Below are 18,340 nucleotides of genomic sequence, written 5' to 3' on the forward strand. Positions count from 1 at the left end.
CACCTTTAAGTTTCCTTTTAAAATTGGAGCGTCATGAATGAAGAACTCTCATTTGACGAATATGAAATCTGTAAAATAATAAGCCGATGTGGAATTCTGAGTAATAGCACAATATAAGCAAAGACGTCCTCTGGCTAATGCCAAAAACAGTTCTTTGGCTCCTGAAATGACTACATGTCCTAGTGCTGTAGCAAAAGGACTGCAAGAAGGCAGTCTATCCGTGGTCCTCCTCTTCTTAGCCGGCGGTGGCAGCACAGGTATTTCCCGCCAGTCCCAAATTGATAACATCACTCCAAGTTTGCAGTGTGCTGACATCTCAGGAGTCTTCTGGCTTCTGAATTGTGGGAGTCGGATCACCCTGCGGGGAGGAGATGGGCCCAACATCGCAGCACAGCACCCCTCTGGCCAGCCATGGGTAACTTAAACTTTGGACACCCCCTGAAGATCCCCCCTTTTTTGCAGGTCCCCCATCAATCAAATCGCTGTGTACCAATCTTTCCTCTTGGTTTCCTCTACAAGGTCTCAATGTTTGGAATAGGACAAGGACCTGCTGGGATATCCTATCAGCAGCATCCCTGCCCCACTTAGCCGTGCCCAGCTTCTGATCCTGGCAAATGCTATGGGACCTGGGCAGTCATTGCCAAAGAATGGCAACTGATTGATTACCTGTGCAAATGATAACCATGCCCGGCAAATGTGTGAGTGCAAAGGCAATTGATTACAATTCCTGTAAATGGAGAAGGCATCTGGCAAATGATAACAGGGCTGTCACCCACTCAACTGAAAATGTTGCAGGCAGGAGGCATGACTGCGCAACGATGCTCAGTACGGCGGGGTAGAAGCGGCTTGGAATGGGAGTAAGCAAGAGCACAACAAATCTCACAGCTTTGAGAGCAGAGAGTGAGTGTTTAAACAATCATTAACAGGCAGCAACCCCAAAGGGACGTCATTTCACCAAAATGCCAGGGGTAGCGGAAGTGACATCACACGACCCTTGACCCCCTGATGACATCACAGGAAGTGATGTCATTTGACCCCACCCTGAAGTGATATCGCAGGAAGCGATGGAACACAACCTTTCACCCGTTGACGAAACAGCAAGTGGCATCACATAGCATTGTGCACCACGAAAAATATGGTTACAATATCACTATAGTGTGATGTACATAATGTGATGTACATTTCATACAAGAATGGATCGCCATATGTATTGTTAAGATCAGAGTGTATAGGCCCATATTCCCAAATTACTGTGAATGCAAGCAGAAGTCCATGACCAAATGATAATGATGTGTTATTATATAGCACTTACGCTTAAGCACTTTATATTGTAAAAATATACACCCAATATCACCCAACATGTGTTGGTACTCATTTATCGACCTCAGAAAGATGAAAGGCTGAGTTGAGGCGTTTAAGAACAGACTAAATCAGTGACTCACCCCCTGAAGTGTGCCTGAAATAAACCTTTAATGAGTCTAGCAATTATTGTATAGCATTCCAGAAAGACACATTATTTGGTATTCCTATTCTTTCTTATTTAGGGTCAGTGCTGAAAGTGTTAGACTTTTGGCACTCCTGTTCTTATTGTTCTTATTTTTTTTAACGGCCCTGAACAAGAAAGCCAGCCACTCCAGAAGTAAAGAGCTACATGGTGCTGGCCACAACCTAGGAGCTTGCATTACAAAACCCCCCCAAAAAAAAAAAAAAAGAGAACTTTTTTCAAGAGGTTGCAAGGGAGAACACAGATGTCGCAAGGGAGACCTCAGAGGTCGCAGATGCGACCTCTAGCAACCCCCAACTGACGTCCCCGGGTACAGTGGCAGGAGACATCTCTGCCCATATCAACATACGCCCCAGGGTGAAGACAAAGACTTAATGCTGGGCCAGATTTTACATGCCTCGCACCCCCAATGATTAATCTCTCTTTGTGAAACTAAATATCCTCAACATTGGGGTGGAAAATGGTTGCCATTGGCCAATGGAAGTAATACTAGATGAAGGAAGGGACATGCACCAACATTCAACCTGATGCCTCAGAGGAAGTCCAGTTTTTTGCAGCAGGTGTTTGTGTGCATGTGTGTCTTGCAAGTCCCAGGTTTGACACCTGATAAGCTCGCCTAGTGGGTTAATGCACCTACCACAGCAATCTATATGTAACCTGCAGGCAACACATCCAGTTCCTGGTGAGATACACGGACAGAAGTGACTTCCCGGAAAAAAGACATTTCAAGGAGCATCATCAGTCTTTGATACTTAGAGGCAGAGCTTTAAGTGGGCTGGGGCTAGCATGGGCCGAGATCCGGCAGTCTCCAGAAAAGGCACCTAAGCCGGGGCCCTGCCGGGGACTCACCCCCGACTAGACCCAGCCATGCTGACACCTGAGGCCGCCCGTGCAGCGGCTGCACGGTTACACAAGCTGCGTGCAGGTGTCAGCACTACGGATTAGAAAAAAAGTAATTGCCTTTTTTTTTTTTCTAAACCGAAGTGCTGTCACCTGCAAGCAGCAGGTGCAACCGTCCAGTGCGGGCTGCCTGGTGGCTCTGTACTCTGAAACAGGAGGAGGGCTGGACTGCCAGGCCTCCTTTTGTTTCTGAGTAAATAGCCATCAACCAGCATGAAGCCCCTGCGCTACTCGCGCTGGCTGATGGCTATTTACTCAGAAACAAAAGGCAAGCTGGGCAGTTCAGACCTCCTCCTGTTTCAGAGTACAGAGCCATCAGCAGCAGGCATCACTTTCATTCAAGGAGCCTGTGGTAAAGCATTGCAGCATGTGGCTCCTTGAATGAAAAGGCTGCCTGCTGGGTGTGTGCTGTGGCATTCTGGGGTCACACCTTTGCTCCGCTTAGCCGCTTCTTTTGTTTAAAAGGAGGGGCTGTGCGCATTAAAGGTAATAATGCCAGTGCATCCCAGCTCTGCTTCTTTTAGCAGCCCCCAACTCTTAGGTGAGGGGGGTTCTTGATGGGGGCGTGGACTAAGCACACCCATGCCTAGGCCACGCCCCCTAACGAGAGCCCCCCTCAATTTCTAATCCCACTTAATGCACTGCTTAGAGTCACCTTGGAAGTGACTTTAGAATAGGTTGCCATAAGTAAGCCAAGTGGCAAATAACTTTGTGGTGCAAAATACCTAAATTGGACTAGTATTATATATGGAGCAACTCTATAGTCATTAGGCATTGAGGCTTGGCCAGGACAGCTGCCCCTCATAATGTAGCCTCGAGCGTGGAGTCTATAATGGCAGCAGTCCGTGGCAGCAGTAAGCCTTCCCAAAAGTGGTTGTAACTGGCCCAAAGACGACATCTTGTGCAAATGCTCTTATCCAGTGCATGCCAAAGAATGGTCTAGATGTCACCTGCTCCATCTTGTCAGGCGCGTCTCATGGGCTGCAAGTCGCCTTCCCATGTGCTGACTGTAGGCGCTAAGGGCTCAATAGGTATGTACTAAGAACATTTTTCTGCTGACAGCGGCTGCTAGTAGCTGTTGCTGTGACCGTGAGTATTAAGGGCCGGTTAGCTCAGTTGGTTAGAGCGTGGTGCTAATAACGCCAAGGTCGCCGGTTCGATCCCCGTACTGGCCACACCTTTTTAAGTTTCCTTTTAAAATTGGAGCGTCATGAATGAAGAACTCTCATTGGACGAATATGAAATCTGTAAAATAATAAGCCGATGTGGAATTCTGAGTAATAGCACAATATAAGCAAAGACGTCCTCTGGCTAATGCCAAAAACAGTTCTTTGGCTCCTGAAATGACTACATGTCCTAGTGCTGTAGCAAAAGGACTGCAAGAAGGCAGTCTATCCGTGGTCCTCCTCTTCTTAGCCGGCGGTGGCAGCACAGGTATTTCCCGCCAGTCCCAAATTGATAACATCACTCCAAGTTTGCAGTGTGCTGACATCTCAGGAGTCTTCTGGCTTCTGAATTGTGGGAGTCGGATCACCCTGCGGGGAGGAGATGGGCCCAACATCGCAGCACAGCACCCCTCTGGCCAGCCATGGGTAACTTAAACTTTGGACACCCCCTGAGGATCCCCCCTTTTTTGCAGGTCCCCCATCAATCAAATCGCTGTGTACCAATCTTTCCTCTTGGTTTCCTCTACAAGGTCTCAATGTTTGGAATAGGACAAGGACCTGCTGGGATATCCTATCAGCAGCATCCCTGCCCCACTTAGCCGTGCCCAGCTTCTGATCCTGGCAAATGCTATGGGACCTGGGAAGTCATTGCGAAAGAATGGCAACTGATTGATTACCTGTGCAAATGATAACCATGCCCGGCAAATGTGTGAGTGCAAAGGCAATTGATTACAATTCCTGTAAATGGAGAAGGCATCTGGCAAATGATAACAGGGCTGTCACCCACTCAACTGTTGCAGGCAGGAGGCATGACTGCGCAACGATGCTCAATACGGCGGGGTAGAAGCGGCTTGGAATGGGAGTAAGCAAGAGCACAACAAATCTCACAGCTTTGAGAGCAGAGAGTGAGTGTTTAAACAATCATTAGCAGGCAGCAACCTCAAAGGGACGTCATTTCACCAAAATGCCAGGGGTAGCGGAAGTGACATCACACGACCCTTGACCCCCTGATGACATCACAGGAAGTGATGTCATTTGACCCCACCCTGAAGTGATATCGCAGGAAGCGATGGAACACAACCTTTCACCCGTTGACGAAACAGCAAGTGGCATCACATAGCATTGTACACCACGAAAAATATGGTTACAATATCACTATAGTGTGATGTACATAATGTGATGTACATTTCATACAAGAATGGATCGCCATATGTATTGTTAAGATCAGAGTGTATAGGCCCATATTCCCAAATTACTGTGAATGCAAGCAGAAGTCCATGACCAAATGATAATGATGTGTTATTATATAGCACTTACGCTTAAGCGCTTTATATTGTAAAAATATACACCCAATATCACCCAACATGTGTTGGTACTCATTTATCGACCTCAGAAAGATGAAAGGCTGAGTTGAGGCGTTTAAGAACAGACTAAATCAGTGACTCACCCCCTGAAGTGTGCCTGAAATAAACCTTTAATGAGTCTAGCAATTATTGTATAGCATTCCAGAAAGACACATTATTTGGTATTCCTATTCTTTCTTATTTAGGGTCAGTGCTGAAAGTGTTAGACTTTTGGCACTCCTGTTCTTATTGTTCTTATTTTTTTTAACGGCCCTGAACAAGAAAGCCAGCCACTCCAGAAGTAAAGAGCTACATGGTGCTGGCCACAGCCTAGGAGCTTGCATTACAAACCCCCCCCAAAAAAACAAAAAAAGAGAACTTTTTTCAAGAGGTTGCAAGGGAGAACACAGATGTCGCAAGGGAGACCTACTAGCAACCCCCAACTGACGTCCCCGGGTACAGTGGCAGGAGACATCTCTGCCCATATCAACATACGCCCCAGGGTGAAGACAAAGACTTAATGCTGGGCCAGATTTTACATGCCTCGCACCCCCAATGATTAATCTCTCTTTGTGAAACTAAATATCCTCAACATTGGGGTGGAAAATGGTTGCCATCGGCCAATGGAAGTAATACTAGATGAAGGAAGGGACATGCACCAACATTCAACCTGATGCCTCAGAGGAAGTCCAGTTTTTTGCAGCATGTGTTTGTGTGCATGTGTGTCTTGCAAGTCCCAGGTTTGACACCTGATAAGCTCGCCTAGTGGGTTAATGCACCTACCACAGCAATCTATATGTAACCTGCAGGCAACACATCCAGTTCCTGGTGAGATACACGGACAGAAGTGACTTCCCGGAAAAAAGACATTTCAAGGAGCATCATCAGTCTTTGATACTTAGAGGCAGAGCTTTAAGTGGGCTGGGGCTAGCATGGGCCGAGATCCGGCAGTCTCCAGAAAAGGCTCCTAAGCCGGGGCCCTGCCGGGGACTCACCCCCGACTAGACCCAGCCATGCTGACACCTGAGGCCGCCCGTGCAGCGGCTGCACGGTTACACAAGCTGCGTGCAGGTGTCAGCACTACGGATTAGAAAAAAAGTAATTGCCTTTTCTTTTTTTCTAAACCGAAGTGCTGTCACCTGCAAGCAGCAGGTGCAACCGTCCAGTGCGGGCTGCCTGGTGGCTCTGTACTCTGAAACAGGAGGAGGGCTGGACTGCCAGGCCTCCTTTTGTTTCTGAGTAAATAGCCATCACCCAGCATGAAGCCCCTGCGCTACTCACGCTGGCTGATGGCTATTTACTCAGAAACAAAAGGCAAGCTGGGCAGTTCAGACCTCCTCCTGTTTCAGAGTACAGAGCCATCAGCAGCAGGCATCACTTTCATTCAAGGAGCCTGTGGTAAAGCATTGCAGCATGTGGCTCCTTGAATGAAAAGGCTGCCTGCTGGGTGTGTGCTGTGGCATTCTGGGGTCACACCTTTGCTCCGCTTAGCCGCTTCTTTTGTTTAAAAGGAGGGGCTGTGCGCATTAAAGGTAATAATGCCAGTGCATCCCAGCTCTGCTTCTTTTAGCAGCCCCCAACTCTTAGGTGAGGGGGGTTCTTGATGGGGCGTGGACTAAGCACACCCACGCCTAGGCCACGCCCCCTAACGAGAGCCCCCCTCAATTTCTAATCCCACTTAAAGCACTGCTTAGAGTCACCTTGGAAGTGACTTTAGAATAGGTTGCCATAAGTAAGCCAAGTGGCAAATAACTTTGTGGTGCAAAATACCTAAATTGGACTAGTATTATATATGGAGCAACTCTATAGTCATAAGCATTGAGGCTTGGCCAGGACAGCTGCCCCTCATAATGTAGCCTCGAGCGTGGAGTCTATAATGGCAGCAGTCCGTGGCAGCAGTAAGCCTTCCCAAAAGTGGTTGTAACTGGCCCAAAGACGACATCTTGTGCAAATGCTCTTATCCAGTGCATGCCAAAGAATGGTCTAGATGTCACCTGCTCCATCTTGTCAGGCGCGTCTCATGGGCTGCAAGTCGCCTTCCCATGTGCTGACTGTAGGCGCTAAGGGCTCAATAGGTATGTACTAAGAACATTTTTCTGCTGACAGCGGCTGCTAGTAGCTGTTGCTGTGACCGTGAGTATTAATGGCCGGTTAACTCAGTTGGTTAGAGCGTGGTGCTAATAACGCCAAGGTCGCGGGTTCGATCCCCGTACTGGCCACACCTTTTTAAGTTTCCTTTTAAAATTGGAGCGTCATGAATGAAGAACTCTCATTGGACGAATATGAAATCTGTAAAATAATAAGTCGATGTGGAATTCTGAGTAATAGCACAATATAAGCAAAGACGTCCTCTGGCTAATGCCAAAAACAGTTCTTTGGCTCCTGAAATGACTACATGTCCTAGTGCTGTAGCAAAAGGACTGCAAGAAGGCAGTCTATCCGTGGTCCTCCTCTTCTTAGCCGGCGGTGGCAGCACAGGTATTTCCCGCCAGTCCCAAATTGATAACATCACTCCAACTTTGCAGTGTGCTGACATCTCAGGAGTCTTCTGGCTTCTGAATTGTGGGAGTCGGATCACCCTGCGGGGAGGAGATGGGCCCAACATCGCAGCACAGAACCCCTCTGGCCCGCCATGGGTAACTTAAACTTTGGACACCCCCTGAGAATCCCCCCTTTTTTGCAGGCCCCCCATCAATCAAATCGCTGTGTACCAATCTTTCCTCTTGGTTTCCTCTACAAGGTCTCATTGTTTGGAATAGGTCAAGGACCTGCTGGGATAACCTATCAGCAGCATCCCTGCCCCACTTAGCCGTGCCCAGCTTCTGATCCTGGCAAATGCTATGGGACCTGGGCAGTCATTGCCAAAGAATGGCAACTGATTGATTACCTGTGCAAATGATAACCATGCCTGGCAAATGTGTGATTGCAAAGGCAATTGATTACAATTCCTGTAAATGGAGAAGGCATCTGGCAAATGATAACAGGGCTGTCACCCACTCAACTGAAAATGTTGCAGGCAGGAGGCATGACTGCGCAACGATGCTCAGTACGGCGGGGTAGAAGCGGCTTGGAATGGGGAGTAAGCAAGTGCACAACAAATCTCACAGCTTTGAGAGGAGAGAGTGTTTAAGCAATCATTAACAGGCAGCAACACCAAAGGGACGTCATTTCACCAAAATGCCAGGGGTAGCGGAAGTGACATCACACGACCCTTGACCCCCTGATGACATCACAGGAAGTGATGTCATTTGACCCCACCCTGAAGTGATATCGCAGGAAGCGATGGAACACAACCTTTCACCCGTTGACGAAACACGAAGTGGCATCACATAGCATTGTACACCACGAAAAATATGGTTACAATATCACTATAGTGTGATGTACATAATGTGATGTACATTTCATACAAGAATGGATCGCCATATGTATTGTTAAGATCAGAGTGTATAGGCCCATATTCCCAAATTACTGTGAATGCAAGCAGAGGTCCATGACCAAATGATAATGATGTGTTATTATATAGCACTTACGCTTAAGCGCTTTATATTGTAAAAATATACACCCAATATCACCCAACATGTGTTGGTACTCATTTATCGACCTCAGAAAGATGAAAGGCTGAGTTGAGGCGTTTAAGAACAGACTAAATCAGTGACTCACCCCCTGAAGTGTGCCTGAAATAAACCTTTAATGAGTCTATCAATGATTGTATAGCATTCCAGAAAGACGCATTATTTGGTATTCCTATTCTTTCTTATTTAGGGTCAGTGCTGAAAGTGTTAGACTTTTGGCACTCCTGTTCTTATTTTTCTTATTTTTTTTTTAACGGCCCTGAACAAGAAAGCCAGCCACTCCAGAAGTAAAGAGCTACATGGTGCTGGCCACAGCCTAGGAGCTTGCATGACAAAACCCCCCCAAAAAAACAAAAAAAGAGAACTTTTTTCAAGAGGTTGCAAGGGAGAACACAGATGTCGCAAGGGAGACCTCAGAGGTCGCAGATGCGACCTCTAGCAACCCCCAACTGACGTCCCCGGGTACAGTGGCAGGAGACATCTCTGCCCATATCAACATACGCCCCAGGGTGAAGACAAAGACTTAATGCTGGGCCAGATTTTACATGCCTCGCACCCCCAATGATTAATCCCTCTTTGTGAAACTAAATATCCTCAACATTGGGGTGGAAAATGGTTGCCATTGGCCAATGGAAGTAATACTAGATGAAGGAAGGGACATGCACCAACATTCAACCTGATGCCTCAGAGGAAGTCCAGTTTTTTGCAGCATGTGTTGTGTTCATGTGTGTTTTGCAAGTCCCAGGTTTGACACCTGATAAGCTCGCCTAGTGGGTTAATGCACCTACCACAGCAATCTATATGTAACCTGCAGGCAACACATCCAGTTCCTGGTGAGATACACGGACAGAAGTGACTTCCCGGAAAAAAGACATTTCAAGGAGCATCATCAGTCTTTGATACTTAGAGGCAGAGCTTTAAGTGGGCTGGGCCTAGCATGGGCCGAGATCCGGCAGTCTCCAGAAAAGGCTCCTAAGCCGGGGCCCTGCCGGGGACTCACCCCCGACTAGACCCAGCCATGCTGACACCTGAGGCCGCCCGTGCAGAGGCTGCACGGTTACACAAGCTGCCTGCAGGTGTCAGCACTACGGATTAGAAAAAAAGTAATTGCCTTTTCTTTTTTTCTAAACCGAAGTGCTGTCACCTGCAAGCAGCAGGTGCAACCGTCCAGTGCGGGCTGCCTGGTGGCTCTGTACTCTGAAACAGGAGGAGGGCTGGACTGCCAGGCCTCCTTTTGTTTCTGAGTAAATAGGCATCACCCAGCATGAAGCCCCTGCGCTACTCACGCTGGCTGATGGCTATTTACTCAGAAACAAAAGGCAAGCTGGGCAGTTCAGACCTCCTCCTGTTTCAGAGTACAGAGCCATCAGCAGCAGGCATCACTTTCATTCAAGGAGCCTGTGGTAAAGCATTGCAGCATGTGGCTCCTTGAATGAAAAGGCTGCCTGCTGGGTGTGTGCTGTGGCATTCTGGGGTCACACCTTTGCTCCGCTTAGCCGCTTCTTTTGTTTAAAAGGTAGGGCTGTGCGCATTAAAGGTAATAATGCCAGTGCATCCCAGCTCTGCTTCTTTTAGCAGCCCCCAACTCTTAGGTGAGGGGGGTTCTTGATGGGGGCGTGGACTAAGCACACCCATGCCTAGGCCACGCCCCCTAACGAGAGCCCCCCTCAATTTCTAATCCCACTTAAAGCACTGCTTAGAGTCACCTTGCAAGTGACTTTAGAATAGGTTGCCATAAGTAAGCCAAGTGGCAAATAACTTTGTGGTGCAAAATACCTAAATTGGACTAGTATTATATATGGAGCAACTCTATAGTCATTAGGCATTGAGGCTTGGCCAGGACAGCTGCCCCTCATAATGTAGCCTCGAGCGTGGAGTCTATAATGGCAGCAGTCCGTGGCAGCAGTAAGCCTTCCCAAAAGTGGTTGTAACTGGCCCAAAGACGACATCTTGTGCAAATGCTCTGATCCATTGCATGCCAAAGAATGGTCTAGATGTCACCTGCTCCATCTTGTCAGGCGCGTCTCATGGGCTGCAAGTCGCCTTCCCATGTGCTGACTGTAGGCGCTAAGGGCTCAATAGGAATGTACTAAGAACATTTTTTTGCTGACAGCGGCTGCTAGTAGCTGTTGCTGTGACCTCGAGTATTAATGGCCGGTTAGCTCAGTTGGTTAGAGCGTGGTGCTAATAACGCCAAGGTCGCGGGTTCGATCCCCGTACTGGCCACACCTTTTTAGGTTTCCTTTTAAAATTGGAGCGTCATGAATGAAGAACTCTCATTGGACGAATATGAAATCTGTAAAATAATAAGCCGATGTGGAATTCTGAGTAATAGCACAATATAAGCAAAGACGTCCTCTGGCTAATGCCAAAAACAGTTCTTTGGCTCCTGAAATGACTACATGTCCTAGTGCTGTAGCAAAAGGACTGCAAGAAGGCAGTCTAATCGTGGTCCTCCTCTTCTTAGCCGGCGGTGGCAGCACAGGTATTTCCCGCCAGTCCCAAATTGATAACATCACTCCAAGTTTGCAGTGTGCTGACATCTCAGGAGTCTTCTGGCTTCTGAATTGTGGGAGTCGGATCACCCTGCGGGGAGGAGATGGGCCCAACATCGCAGCACAGCACCCCTCTGGCCCGCCATGGGTAACTTAAACTTTGGACACCCCCTGAGAATCCCCCCTTTTTTGCAGGCCCCCCATCAATCAAATCGCTGTGTACCAATCTTTCCTCTTGGTTTCCTCTACAAGGTCTCATTGTTTGGAATAGGTCAAGGACCTGCTGGGATATCCTATTAGCAGCATCCCTGCCCCACTTAGCCGTGCCCAGCTTCTGATCCTGGCAAATGCTATGGGACCTGGGCAGTCATTGCCAAAGAATGGCAACTGATTGATTACCTGTGCAAATGATAACCATGCCCGGCAAATGTGTGAGTGCAAAGGCAATTGATTAGAATTCCTGTAAATGGAGAAGGCATCTGGCAAATGATAACAGGGCTGTCACCCACTCAACTGAAAATGTTGCAGGCAGGAGGCATGACTGCGCAATGATGCTCAGTACGGCGGGGTAGAAGCGGCTTGGAATGGGGAGTAAGCAAGAGCACAACAAATCTCACAGCTTTGAGAGGAGTGTTTAAGCAATCATTAACAGGCAGCAACCCCAAAGGGACGTCATTTCACCAAAATGCCAGGGGTAGCGGAAGTGACATCACACGACCCTTGACCCCCTGATGACATCACAGGAAGTGATGTCATTTGACCCCACCCTGAAGTGATATCGCAGGAAGCGATGGAACACAACCTTTCACCCGTTGACGAAACACGAAGTGGCATCACATAGCATTGTACACCACGAAAAATATGGTTACAATATCACTATAGTGTGATGTACATAATGTGATGTACATTTCATACAAGAATGGATCGCCATATGTAATGTTAAGATCAGAGTGTATAGGCCCATATTCCCAAATTACTGTGAATGCAAGCAGAAGTCCATGACCAAATGATAATGATGTGTTATTATATAGCACTTACGCTTAAGCGCTTTATATTGTAAAAATATACACCCAATATCACCCAACATGTGTTGGTACTCATTTATCGACCTCAGAAAGATGAAAGGCTGAGTTGAGGCGTTTAAGAACAGACTAAATCAGTGACTCACCCCCTGAAGTGTGCCTGAAATAAACCTTTAATGAGTCTAGCAATTATTGTATAGCATTCCAGAAAGACACATTATTTGGTATTCCTATTCTTTCTTATTTAGGGTCAGTGCTGAAAGTGTTAGACTTTTGGCACTCCTGTTCTTATTGTTCTTATTTTTTTTAACGGCCCTGAACAAGAAAGCCAGCCACTCCAGAAGTAAAGAGCTACATGATGCTGGCCACAGCCTAGGAGCTTGCATTACAAAACCCCCCCAAAAAAACAAAAAAAGAGAACTTTTTTCAAGAGGTTGCAAGGGAGAACACAGATGTCGCAAGGGAGACCTCAGAGGTCGCAGATGCGACCTCTAGCAACCCCCAACTGACGTCCCCGGGTACAGTGGCAGGAGACATCTCTGCCCATATCAACATACGCCCCAGGGTGAAGACAAAGACTTAATGCTGGGCCAGATTTTACATGCCGCGCACCCCCAATGATTAATCTCTCTTTGTGAAACTAAATATCCTCAACATTGGGGTGGAAAATGGTTGCCATCGGCCAATGGAAGTAATACTAGATGAAGGAAGGGACATGCACCAACATTCATCCTGATGCCTCAGAGGAAGTCCAGTTTTTTGCAGCATGTGTTTGTGTGCATGTGTGTCTTGCAAGTCCCAGGTTTGACACCTGATAAGCTCGCCTAGTGGGTTAATGCACCTACCACAGCAATCTATATGTAACCTGCAGGCAACACATCCAGTTCCTGGTGAGATACACGGACAGAAGTGACTTCCCGGAAAAAAGACATTTCAAGGAGCATCATCAGTCTTTGATACTTAGAGGCAGAGCTTTAAGTGGGCTGGGGCTAGCATGGGCCGAGATCCGGCAGTCTCCAGAAAAGGCTCCTAAGCCGGGGCCCTGCCGGGGACTCACCCCCGACTAGACCCAGCCATGCTGACACCTGAGGCCGCCCGTGCAGCGGCTGCACGGTTACACAAGCTGCGTGCAGGTGTCAGCACTACGGATTAGAAAAAAAGTAATTGCCTTTTCTTTTTTTCTAAACCGAAGTGCTGTCACCTGCAAGCAGCAGGTGCAACCGTCCAGTGCGGGCTGCCTGGTGGCTCTGTACTCTGAAACAGGAGGAGGGCTGGACTGCCAGGCCTCCTTTTGTTTCTGAGTAAATAGCCATCACCCAGCATGAAGCCCCTGCGCTACTCGCGCTGGCTGATGGCTATTTACTCAGAAACAAAAGGCAAGCTGGGCAGTTCAGACCTCCTCCTGTTTCAGAGTACAGAGCCATCAGCAGCAGGCATCACTTTCATTCAAGGAGCCTGTGGTAAAGCATTGCAGCATGTGGCTCCGTGAATGAAAAGGCTGCCTGCTGGGTGTGTGCTGTGGCATTCTTGGGTCACACCTTTGCTCCGCTTAGCCGCTTCTTTTGTTTAAAAGGAGGGGCTGTGCGCATTAAAGGTAATAATGCCAGTGCATCCCAGCTCTGCTTCTTTTAGCAGCCCCCAACTCTTAGGTGAGGGGGGTTCTTGATGGGGACGTGGACTAAGCACACCCATGCCTAGGCCACGCCCCCTAACGAGAGCCCCCCTCAATTTCTAATCCCACTTAAAGCACTGCTTAGAGTCACCTTGGAAGTGACTTTAGAATAGGTTGCCATAAGTAAGCCAAGTGGCAAATAACTTTGTGGTGCAAAATACCTAAATTGGACTAGTATTATATATGGAGCAACTCTATAGTCATTAGGCATTGAGGCTTGGCCAGGACAGCTGCCCCTCATAATGTAGCCTCGAGCGTGGAGTCTATAATGGCAGCAGTCCGTGGCAGCAGTAAGCCTTCCCAAAAGTGGTTGTAACTGGCCCAAAGACGACATCTTGTGCAAATGCTCTTATCCAGTGCATGCCAAAGAATGGTCTAGATGTCACCTGCTCCATCTTGTCAGGCGCGTCTCATGGGCTGCAAGTCGCCTTCCCATGTGCTGACTGTAGGCGCTAAGGGCTCAATAGGTATGTACTAAGAACATTTTTCTGCTAACAGCGGCTGCTAGTAGCTGTTGCTGTGACCGTGAGTATTAATGGCCGGTTAGCTCAGTTGGTTAGGGCCACACCTTTTTAAGTTTCCTTTTAAAATTGGAGCGTCATGAATGAAGAACTCTCATTGGACGAATATGAAATCTGTAAGATAATAAGCCGATGTGGAATTCTGAGTAATAGCACAATATAAGCAAAGACTTCCTCTGGCTAATGCCAAAAACAGTTCTTTGGCTCCTGAAATGACTACATGTCCTAGTGCTGTAGCAAAAGGACTGCAAGAAGGCAGTCTATCCGTGGTCCTCCTCTTCTTAGCCGGCGGTGGCAGCACAGGTATTTCCCGCCAGTCCCAAATTGATAACATCACTCCAAGTTTGCAGTGTGCTGACATCTCAGGAGTCTTCTGGCTTCTGAATTGTGGGAGTCGGATCACCCTGCGGGGAGGAGATGGGCCCAACATCGCAGCACAGCACCCCTCTGGCCAGCCATGGGTAACTTAAACTTTGGACACCACCTAAGGATCCCCCCTTTTTTGCAGGTCCCCCATCAATCAAATCGCTGTGTACCAATCTTTCCTCTTGGTTTCCTCTACAAGGTCTCATTGTTTGGAATAGGTCGAGGACCTGCTGGGATATCCTATCAGCAGCATCCCTGCCCCACTTAGCCGTGCCCAGCTTCTGATCCTGGCAAATGCTATGGGACCTGGGCAGTCATTGCCAAAGAATGGCAACTGATTGATTGCCTGTGCAAATGATAACCATGCCCGGCAAATGTGTGAGTGCAAAGGCAATTGATTACAATTCCTGTAAATGGAGAAGGCATCTGGCAAATGATAACAGGGCTGTCACCCACTCAACTGAAAATGTTGCAGGCAGGAGGCATGACTGCGCAACGATGCTCAGTACGTCGGGGTAGAAGCGGCTTGGAATGGGAGTAAGCAAGAGCACAACAAATCTCACAGCTTTGAGAGCAGAGTGAGTGTTTAAACAATCATTAACAGGCAGCAACCCCAAAGGGACGTCATTTCACCAAAATGCCAGGGGTAGCGGAAGTGACATCACACGACCCTTGACCCCCTGATGACATCACAGGAAGTGATGTCATTTGACCCCACCCTGAAGTGATATCGCAGGAAGCGATGGAACACAACCTTTCACCCGTTGACGAAACAGCAAGTGGCATCACATAGCATTGTACACCACGAAAAATATGGTTACAATATCACTATAGTGTGATGTACATAATGTGATGTACATTTCATACAAGAATGGATCGCCATATGTATTGTTAAGATCAGAGTGTATAGGCCCATATTCCCAAATTACTGTGAATGCAAGCAGAAGTCCATGACCAAATGATAATGATGTGTTATTATATAGCACTTACGCTTAAGCGCTTTATATTGTAAAAATATACACCCAATATCACCCAACATGTGTTGGTACTCATTTATCGACCTCAGAAAGATGAAAGGCTGAGTTGAGGCGTTTAAGAACAGACTAAATCAGTGACTCACCCCCTGAAGTGTGCCTGAAATAAACCTTTAATGAGTCTAGCAATGATTGTATAGCATTCCAGAAAGACACATTATTTGTTATTCCTATTCTTTCTTATTTAGGGTCAGTGCTGAAAGTGTTAGACTTTTGGCACTCCTGTTCTTATTGTTCTTATTTTTTTTAACGGCCCTGAACAAGAAAGCCAGCCACTCCAGAAGTAAAGAGCTACATGGTGCTGGCCACAGCCTAGGAGCTTGCATTACAAAACCCCTCCAAAAAAACAAAAAAAGAGAACTTTTTTCAAGAGGTTGCAAGGGAGAACACAGATGTCGCAAGGGAGACCTCAGAGGTCGCAGATGCGACCTCTAGCAACCCCCAACTGACGTCCCCGGGTACAGTGGCAGGAGACATCTCTGCCCATATCAACATACGCCCCAGGGTGAAGACAAAGACTTAATGCTGGGCCAGATTTTACATGCCTCGCACCCCCAATGATTAATCTCTCTTTGTGAAACTAAATATCCTCAACATTGGGGTGGAAAATGGTTGCCATCGGCCAATGGAAGTAATACTAGATGAAGGAAGGGACATGCACCAACATTCAACCTGATGCCTCAGAGGAAGTCCAGTTTTTTGCAGCATGTGTTTGTGTGCATGTGTGTCTTGCAAGTCCCAGGTTTGACACCTGATAAGCTCGCCTAGTGGGTTAATGCACCTACCACAGCAATCTATATGTAACCTGCAGGCAACACATCCAGTTCCTGGTGAGATACACGGACAGAAGTGACTTCCCGGAAAAAAGACATTTCAAGGAGCATCATCAGTCTTTGATACTTAGAGGCAGAGCTTTAAGTGGGCTGGGGCTAGCATGGGCCGAGATCCGGCAGTCTCCAGAAAAGGCTCCTAAGCCGGGGCCCTGCCGGGGACTCACCCCTGACTAGCCCCAGCCATGCTGACACCTGAGGCCGCCCGTGCAGCGGCTGCACGGTTACACAAGCTGCGTGCAGGTGTCAGCACTACGGATTAGAAAAAAAGTAATTGCCTTTTCTTTTTTTCTAAACCGAAGTGCTGTCACCTGCAAGCAGCAGGTGCAACCGTCCAGTGCGGGCTGCCTGGTGGCTCTGTACTCTGAAACAGGAGGAGGGCTGGACTGCCAGGCCTCCTTTTGTTTCTGAGTAAATAGCCATCACCCAGCATGAAGCCCCTGCGCTACTCACGCTGGCTGATGGCTATTTACTCAGAAACAAAAGGCAAGCTGGGCAGTTCAGACCTCCTCCTGTTTCAGAGTACAGAGCCATCAGCAGCAGGCATCACTTTCATTCAAGGAGCCTGTGGTAAAGCATAGCAGCATGTGGCTCCTTGAAGGAAAAGGCTGCCTGCTGGGTGTGTGCTGTGGCATTCTGGGGTCACACCTTTGCTCCGCTTAGCCGCTTCTTTTGTTTAAAAGGAGGGGCTGTGCGCATTAAAGGTAATAATGCCAGTGCATCCCAGCTCTGCTTCTTTTAGCAGCCCCCAACTCTTAGGTGAGGGGGGTTCTTGATGGGGGCGTGGACTAAGCACACCCATGCCTAGGCCACGCCCCCTAACGAGAGCCCCCCTCAATTTCTAATCCCACTTAAAGCACTGCTTAGAGTCACCTTGGAAGTGACTTTAGAATAGGTTGCCATAAGTAAGCCAAGTGGCAAATAACTTTGTGGTGCAAAATACCTAAATTGGACTAGTATTATATATGGAGCAACTCTATAGTCATTAGGCATTGAGGCTTGGCCAGGACAGCTGCCCCTCATAATGTAGCCTCGAGTGTGGAGTCTATAATGGCAGCAGTCCGTGGCAGCAGTAAGCCTTCCCAAAAGTGGTTGTAACTGGCCCAAAGACGACATCTTGTGCAAATGCTCTTATCCAGTGCATGCCATAGAATGGTCTAGATGTCACCTGCTCCATCTTGTCAGGCGCGTCTCATGGGCTGCAAGTCGCCTTCCCATGTGCTGACTGTAGGCGCTAAGGGCTCAATAGGAATGTACTAAGAACATTTTTCTGCTGACAGCGGCTGCTAGTAGCTGTTGCTGTGACCGTGAGTATTATTGGCCGGTTAGCTCAGTTGGTTAGAGCGTGGTGCTAATAACGCCAAGGTCGCGGGTTCGATCCCCGTACTAGCCACACCTTTTTAAGTTTCCTTTTAAAATTGGAGAGTCATGAATGAAGAACTCTCATTGGACGAATATGAAATCTGTAAAATAATAAGCCGATGTGGAATTCTGAGTAATAGCACAATATAAGCAAAGACGTCCTCTGGCTAATGCCAAAAACAGTTCTTTGGCTCCTGAAATGACTACATGTCCTAGTGCTGTAGCAAAAGGACTGCAAGAAGGCAGTCTAATCGTGGTCCTCCTCTTCTTAGCCGGCGGTGGCAGCACAGGTATTTCCCGCCAGTCCCAAATTGATAACATCACTCCAACTTTGCAGTGTGCTGACATCTCAGGAGTCTTCTGGCTTCTGAATTGTGGGAGTCGGATCACCCTGTGGGGAGGAGATGGGCCCAACATCGCAGCACAGCACCCCTCTGGCCCGCCATGGGTAACTTAAACTTTGGACACCCCCTGAGGATCCCCCCTTTTTTGCAGGTCCCCCATCAATCAAACCGCTGTGTACCAATCTTTCCACTTGGTTTCCTCTACAAGG

The 18,340-nt window shown here is 47.9% G+C and overlaps 4 non-coding genes across 4 annotated transcripts; all 4 read left to right on the forward strand.

Annotated features, from left to right (window-relative positions):
* The first annotated feature begins 3,505 nt into the window (after positions 1–3,505).
* TRNAI-AAU (transfer RNA isoleucine (anticodon AAU)) lies at positions 3,506–3,579 on the forward strand. Its single transcript has one exon. It is a non-coding gene; the product is annotated as a tRNA-Ile (tRNA).
* Positions 3,580–7,058: 3,479 nt separating this feature from the next.
* Positions 7,059–7,132, forward strand: TRNAI-AAU (transfer RNA isoleucine (anticodon AAU)). The gene has a single exon. It is a non-coding gene; the product is annotated as a tRNA-Ile (tRNA).
* Positions 7,133–10,637: 3,505 nt separating this feature from the next.
* Positions 10,638–10,711, forward strand: TRNAI-AAU (transfer RNA isoleucine (anticodon AAU)). Its single transcript has one exon. It is a non-coding gene; the product is annotated as a tRNA-Ile (tRNA).
* Positions 10,712–17,744: 7,033 nt separating this feature from the next.
* TRNAI-AAU (transfer RNA isoleucine (anticodon AAU)) lies at positions 17,745–17,818 on the forward strand. Its single transcript has one exon. It is a non-coding gene; the product is annotated as a tRNA-Ile (tRNA).
* The last annotated feature ends 522 nt before the right edge of the window (positions 17,819–18,340 follow it).

The sequence above is a fragment of the Ambystoma mexicanum genome, chromosome 1p, assembly GCF_040938575.1.
Source record: "Ambystoma mexicanum isolate Mex_15411 chromosome 1p, UKY_AmexF1_1, whole genome shotgun sequence".
Taxonomy (NCBI): domain Eukaryota; kingdom Metazoa; phylum Chordata; class Amphibia; order Caudata; family Ambystomatidae; genus Ambystoma; species Ambystoma mexicanum.